Source organism: Camellia sinensis, chromosome 5, assembly GCF_055761805.1.
Source record: "Camellia sinensis isolate YWXY chromosome 5, ASM5576180v1, whole genome shotgun sequence".
NCBI lineage: Eukaryota > Viridiplantae > Streptophyta > Magnoliopsida > Ericales > Theaceae > Camellia > Camellia sinensis.
The window spans coordinates 95,230,516-95,238,447 of record NC_138965.1 but is presented as its reverse complement, the minus strand read 5'-3'; positions in this window follow the sequence as shown (position 1 = coordinate 95,238,447).

Sequence of the window (7,932 nt, the reverse complement as noted above, 5' to 3'; positions counted from 1 at the left end):
TTTGCATTGTTAAGAGTTTTGCTGACGTAGTAAATCGATACCTGTGCTCCTTCCATATCCCTTACCAGGACTAAACTAACTGCATGCTCAAATACTGCCAAATATTAGTACAACGTTTCACCCTATTTTGGTGTTGAGAGCAAGCAGGTGAAATGAGGTATCGGTTTAATTCCTCCAACACCTGATCACGCTGCTTATTCCAGTCCACTCCTCTCCCTTTCTTGAGGAATTGAAAAAAGGGTTTGCATCTGTTTGAGGAGCGACTGATGAAGCGATTAAGTGCTACTACCATTCTAGTCAACTATTGCACCTTTTTGAGCTTGCGAGGTGGCTTTAAGTTGAGGATGACCTTTACTTGCTAAGGGTCTACTTCGATCCCCTTCCTGGTCACTAAATAGCCCAAAAACTTGCCTAAGCGAACACCAAAATCACACTTAGCAGTATTTAATTTCAATTTGTATGCTTTAAGGATGTCAAAGGTAGTTTACAGGTCCTTCAAATGTTCTGCTTCCAATTTGCTTTTCATAACCATATCATCAATATAAACTTTCATGGTTTTTCCAAGCTGGTCAACAACTATGGAAGTTACTAGCCGCTGATAAGTGGCTCCAGCATTTTTGATCCCAAAGGCATTATTCTATAGTAGAATATACCTCTAAGAGTTATAAAGACAGTATTTTTCTGGTCAGGTTCATGAATTGTTATTTGGTGGTAACCTCTATAGGCATCTAAAAAGCTCATTCTAGTGTGCCCAAAAGTTGCATCCATTAGTTAATCTACCCAGGGTAGGGGAAAGCAATCTTTTGGTTAAGCCCTGTTAAGGCTAGTGAAATCTCCACATACTCTCCACTTCCTATTTTTCTTTTTAACAACAACAGTGTTTGAGAGCCAAGTAAGGTAGTGTGTTTTGTTTATCGCCTTAGTATCTACGAGTCTATCAACTTCCTCAATCACCGCCTGAACGTGATCCACATGCAACCGTCTACTTCTTTGTACGACTAGCCTGTACATAGAATTTACATTCAAATGGTGGCTGATAATACTAGGGTCTACTCTAGGCATTTCATACGGGGTCCAAGCAAAAATCTCAATATTATCCAACAGAAATTTAATAAAGAGTTGTTTTTCCTACTCAAATAAGGAGGATCTGAGCAAAAAATACCTCTCTGGATCGTCAGGTGTGATGGAACCTTGTGCAGCTCATCCATGCGATCCTCTGGTTCTTTTCCAACATCTTCCAAAACTTCTTGGTCTGGAACCTCAACAGAGCAGACTAATTTCTGGGCCTTTTTTGCTTCCTTCTATCTTAAGGCCAGCATTAAGTGGCAACATGTAGCTACCTGATCGCCCTTGATTATTTCAACTCTACCTTGATCATTTGGAAATTTAAGGGCTTGGTGAAACGTTGAGGGCACTCCTTTAAGTTGGTGTAACCATGGTCTCCCTATGATTACATGATAAGGCGACTGTACATCAACCACTAAGAAAAAAATTGGTAAGCAAATAGACCCTACTCTTACCAGCAACGTTACCTCTCCCACTGGCCAAACCGGATTGGAATCAAAGCCTATGAGTGGCAAATCCACTCTTCTCAAGTTCTGCTCCTTCAGACCCAAACTCTAGAACAACTTATAATACATAATTTCTGCTACACTGCTTTATCCACTAATATCCTCTGTACTCCGAATCCATCTAGGTCCAGCTTGGTAATGAGGGCATCTGAATGCGGTTGAACCAAGCCCTCTATGTCCTCCCCTGAAAAAGAAATAATTGGACCTCTATTGGAAGATTCAACTCTTCGTCTCTTGTATCCTAAAGAGTGTTATGCTTGGTAAACTTCCCTGAGATGTGCAGCCTTCTGCATCTCTCCCCTAACCTGTGCTATCCTTTTTAGGTGTGAATTTTCATCTATCACGCTGATTATGCCCTTGGGGTGTTTCATATTCCTTTTGTCTCTTGCTTGTTGGGTATGCTATCCCGCTACATGTTAGTCCTCAATAAATTCATTCAAGCGCCCAACTGTAGCCAGTTCATTTTGAACGAGAAACAATTTTCAGTCATGTGCCCTACATCATTGTGGTAGGCACATTTTGCCCTTTGGTTCCTCGTTTTTGGGTCTCTCTTCATCTTGGCTGGCCATTTGAACCAGCACTTGTTCTTAATTTCTGGTAGGATCATCCATATGGGGAGTTTGAACATCATCTGGATAACATAGTCTAACTCATTGTCTCTCTTTTTACTCGACTAGGGTTTGATTTCCTTCACTTCCCTATGCTATATGTTCGTTCTCTAGGGAGTGATGGACATACCCCTTACTTTATTATCTTTTGGTCTTCCTTTAGCTTTCTGTATCGTTCAATTTTCAAATGGAGGTTTGTCATTGTCCTGGGTGTCTTCTTTGATAAGGACTGCCATGGTTTTTCATCAAGAGATAGCCCCCTTTTAAATGTTGATATGGTTACTTTATCTAAACAATCTTCTTCTATCTCATGAAAGATTTCCCCAAGTATAGTTGAGAATATTGCTTAATAGGCTGATCTAGTGTTTTCCTTAGCACCATTAAGGTGTCAAGGCCCTTGGCACATTTGTTGTTGGCTACAAATTGTTCAATGAACTTGTTTGTAAGCTACTTCCAATTGTCAATTGAGCTTACTTAGAGCTTGTTATACCATGCATAGGCAGTCTTGCCCAAATTAGAAGCAAAATTCCATTCACTTTCAACGGTATGCCATAGCATGCCGTTAAACTTTTAACAACGCATCTTATACATCATGTTTAATTTTTCTACGACTACTTTTGCATGCCGTTAATTCAAGAGACAAACCATAACGCTCATTGCTAGTCATTAAATATTTAACACAACGGCCTATTATGCCCATCGTAGAATATGTTTAGTTTTTTTTTTTTTTTTAATTCAACAGGCTCTATTTCACCTGTTCTGTACAATCTAAAAATATATTGCAAACAAGTTTCACAAATATATATATATATATATATATAAGTATCAATCAACCACTAAAATATTATTTCAAACATCAAAAAAAAAACTATCCATAAGTTTCGAACATCCAAAAACTGTCTGTACATTCCAAACCATCCAAAAACTATGTTTCTAAACATCAAAAATTGTCCTCAACTTCAAAACCGTCCAAAAAAAAAAAAACTATCATTAAGTTCTAAACAATATAAAATTTACCCAAATATCTTCTAGCGAGTGCACCATCATGGGTTGATGCAATTGCATCAACACTCAGCTTGTGCCCTCTATATCTTTATATTAGAAATTTCGAGCAGCTTGGATTTCGTCTTTAAAAGCTACCAAATCCTATGTAAATGTTTCCAAATTAGTTAACATAATTAAACCAAGAAAAATCATGTTGAAAAGGGAAGCAAAATGAGGCTCAAGACAAGAGAAACAAAAATTCCTTGTTATTTGCTTGCATTACAAACAGCAGTGGGGTGTAAATAAAAAAGTTAACATTCATTCAGAAAAATCATGAGAAGCCAACCTTGATAGCATGTTGCCCTCCTATGGACCAAAACCACCACTAAGACCATCTATAAAAAAAATTGATAAAAATTTACACAGAGCCACTCTAGAGCATTAACTCTAATGGTAATCAATCGGACAGGGAAAGCAAATTGCTACAATATGTTCTGACACTCTACACCATTTGGTAGCACTTAAAAAAGTTTATTTTAGCTTTAAGAGACATAAAAACCCACTTATTGGGCATCAGCATCTTATAGAAAATCTCAATAATTAAGCAGGTCAAGTACAGGAATTAACGGTAGTACATGGAAAAGAAGTTCATCAACTAACCTGTAGTTCTTGTAGATCTCGAGTGCAATTAAAAAGAACTGAACATCTCTAATACTTATATTATGAATTGTTTTTCTTCCACCACTTTCAACCACTGGTACCTATGGGTGTAAATTTGGCCCGACCCGACCCGGCCGCCCTATGTCAGGCCTTGCGGGCTCCGGCCAAAATTCGGGCCGGGTCGGCCCACGGGCCAGAAAATTAGTTCCAGGCCCAGGGGTATTCTGGCCTTGAGTGGGCCTAGGCCTAGGCTTAGGATTGGGCGGGCCTGAAATTTTTTTTTAAAAAAAAATTTTCTACCAAAATTTTATTATTTTCCACCAAAAAATATATTGGGCCTCGGGTCGGGCCTTAAGTGGGCCACGGGTCGAGTTGGGCTTCAAAATGATGGCCCAGGCCTAGGGTCTCAGGCTGGGCCCGAGCCCAAACGGGCCTAAACGAGCCCGGTCCACCCCGAGCCGCGGGCCATTTTTACACTCCTATTGGTACCCCACCAACTCCCTTTTGTCTTATCAATTTAAATGCCTGCAAAACTGTTTCATCCTCATAGACCTGCAAAACAAGATGAAACCATTGAAGGAAATTACTAGTTCACAAAACATAGTGCCAAAATTGTGTTAAAAGAAAACATTAATTATGTTGCTCAAAAAGAAGGGTTCTTAAAAGAAAATTTTTATCAAATTCACATAAAAGTTACCCTGTTAATAAAACCACCAAAAGAAAGAAATATAAACAGTTGGTCTCATACCCGAAAGCTCCATATACTTGTTTAGTATATTATACAGCATTAGAGCATGATTCTTATTGACAAACAATGTAATGTAAAAATCAAAGTTCCCTCCAAAACATACATTTTAAAGTAGAGAAACATATATATATATATATATTTGTCAATGTCATTAGCATCAAACAAAAAGTAAAAATATTATTGATTATATACACAGAGAACAGTTATGTCAATAAATTGGATATATACAGTGCAACCCAAAATAACCCAACTTTATCGCATATAAACACAAAACAGAAATAGCCAAACACATCCTTCAGAAATACAAAAGAAAAATATGTATCTATAAATTGATGTGTGATGCCCCAAATTTTGGGAACATCAGTAATATAATACAACAATACATCGAGGTTTAACTAGCGGATACAGAACAATATACAAATAATTAAGTACAAAATATAAATAATTACACTAAAAGAAAAAATTAATAATAGTTACAGATAAAATTATTCAAGTCATTAAATACAGATCAGTTTCTTGATACAAAAAGCTTATCCAAAATACAAAAAATATAAAATCTAATCTTTAGGGCAGTCATGGTTCCTCAAAGTTTTTAGAGATTTCATTCTCGGTGTAAAATTCGCCTTCACCTAGCATAAAACGCCATGAGCTTGGAATGCTTAGTAAACACACACACCCCATCCCTTTTCCCATTCCAAATGCACAAGTAAAATAACGGCACAATCATAACATATAGCGAAAGCAATAATTAAGCAGAGCTTATAATTAAATTTCGGTTCTCAAGAATAACAGTCAATTAAGTTAGTTCTAGGAAACTCCTCACGAAATGTCGTTCCTACCCAACCACTAACACTAGCCACGGGCAATTCTGACTCCCCATTGTTAATACAATACCAATGCGTCGCTTACTGCATAACCACCAGTACATTGCTTACCGCACAATTACCAATGATGCGCACGCACCTAGGTTACATACCCGAATGGTGACATCATGGTCTGCCCCAAGGGAACGGGCTTCCAAGGATACTCTCCCTATGTGAGACCCTCACTGCCACCCTTATGCCTCCCAATTTCGTTAAGTAGCCAGAATACCTCCTATGCCATGTTAGGGTTCAAGAACATACTTGTGCAAGACTTCACAAAAGTGAAAGACAGTCCACTATATTATACTTCTGAATCTATCGTTCATTATCTTATAAAATGTACTACAATGATCACAACCCTTTACCATTCCGTTTGATTTCTCCTTTATTAAGTGCATTATATTCTCGGTTATAACAAAGCATGGTCAAGATAATTACGAATCCAAACATAAAGTAGTTTATGCATGGTAAAACAAATTCACAATTTATCGTAGTTTACATATCAAGACTTAAACATTCAAGAAACATAGCACATAAGAGTTGCAAACCAATTAAGAGCACATTAACAAAAATTTTCAGAATTTCAGATTTGAACCAGTTGGAAAATAATTATGAAAAAAAATACTTTTATTGGTCCTAAGTAGCTGGCCTCATGTGAGTTTGTAGATAAATAAGTCTAGTTTCAAACTCAATTTACAAAAGTAGGATAGGTATTTTAGATTTTAAGATAATTCAGAATTATCAAGATTTATTCAGATTCGTTGACTGTTACACAAATCGATTTTTCTCTCAAACCTCTCACTCTCTTGAGTTCAAACAAAGTTTAGTTCGAATATAACACCAAGATTAAGATTTTGACATAAAAGTGGACTCAAGATTATTTTTCTGGAATTTTCTAAAAATAGAGAAAGTGGACTGTTTTTCTAATTCTGGGAGTAACAAACTTAGAAAACTTCTTTAGGTTATAAAAATACATCTTCAGATCCTACCAAAATTATCACATAGTCTAGAAATACCAAATATTACCCCATAAAAATAGATTTTGATTTTATGAAGTTTTGATAGGAAAATAAATTCAAGAGAATGAAAAGAATTGTTGTTGGACATTCAAGAAAGAAAGAGAAGTACAACATTTCTTGATTAATACACATTTATACAAGAGTGTAGGCCTAGACTACAACATATATATACAAATAGCATGTATTAGGAGGGGAAAAACAAGTGGTAAAAGAACTTGAGAGAAGGGGTGATGTAGGTTTACCTTTGTTGTACAAGACTCAACATAATTTTTCTTTTTCTTCTTCTCGTCTCTCTATATCTCTCTCTCTCTCCCTCTCTCTTCCAAGATCACTCTCTCTCACTCCTCTAATGCATGGCTGAAAATGTGTAAAATGAGGGCGAGAAGTGTGCATATATATAGAGAAAGGATTCGGAGGTTTCTTAGGGACTAAGTTTTACAAGTGCAAATTTGTCAAAGTTGTCCACCAAAGCCATCAAGGCCCTTTCATCCATCACATGGCCAACTACTTAGGCTCCAAGAAATATATATAACTATATATATATATATATAGAGAGAGAGAGAGAGAGAGAAAGAGAGGAGATATTTGTATTTATATACATAAAATAATAGGTTCAAGTACATTAATTAATAAAATATTACAATTAAGGTTCGGAATGAAATAAAATAGAAGTATATAGGGACTAAGTATAAATTTATGAAACCTTGATATTTATTATTAATATACTATTATTAGAAAAGTTAAAATAATAAATTTGGGTCCCGTTAAATTAAAGCACAAAGAAAGACAAGAAACCAAGCGAAAACGGCGTTATCAAGAATTAAGATTTTATAGTGATTAATTTATAATTATAAGGTCTAATAATTAATACTAGGGTTTTAAAGATGATTATTAATCTACCAAGATCAATTAGGGTTTACTTGGATTAATCCGCGATTCTTTCCGATTCTAGGGTTTAAAGCGCAATTAAGTAAAATTCAAGGGTTGTATTAAAAAAACTCAAGTTTAGAGATTTAAAAGTAATTACAAAAATTAAGGTCTCTACATGATGTATGTATATGAGTATGAAACAAGAAGACTCACAGAAAGAGCATTCGAAGAATTTGTAGTTTCTTTCGATTTCCCACGTGATACAAGTTATGGATTCCTCGTAATACTCGGAATCTGATCCCATCCCCTCCACACTGAATCCAAGCTCGACCTCTTCGACTCCCTATTCTTAATCAAAATTTGATTCGTCTTCGAATCTTCACACACCGCCTCCGAATCTTCATATTCGCCTCCGCTCTTTTCACGATCTTCGACCCATTCTTCTTCTTCTCAAAGAAAGCAACTTTCATCCGAATCACCAGCGAATCGCTCGAAATCAAATCCTTCAGCTCACCGACGCAAGCTCACCGCCTTGGAACTAGCTTCACGTCACGGAGCGCCAGGATTGGAGAAACCGAGTCGAAGCTAGCCATGTGGATGAACTGGCCG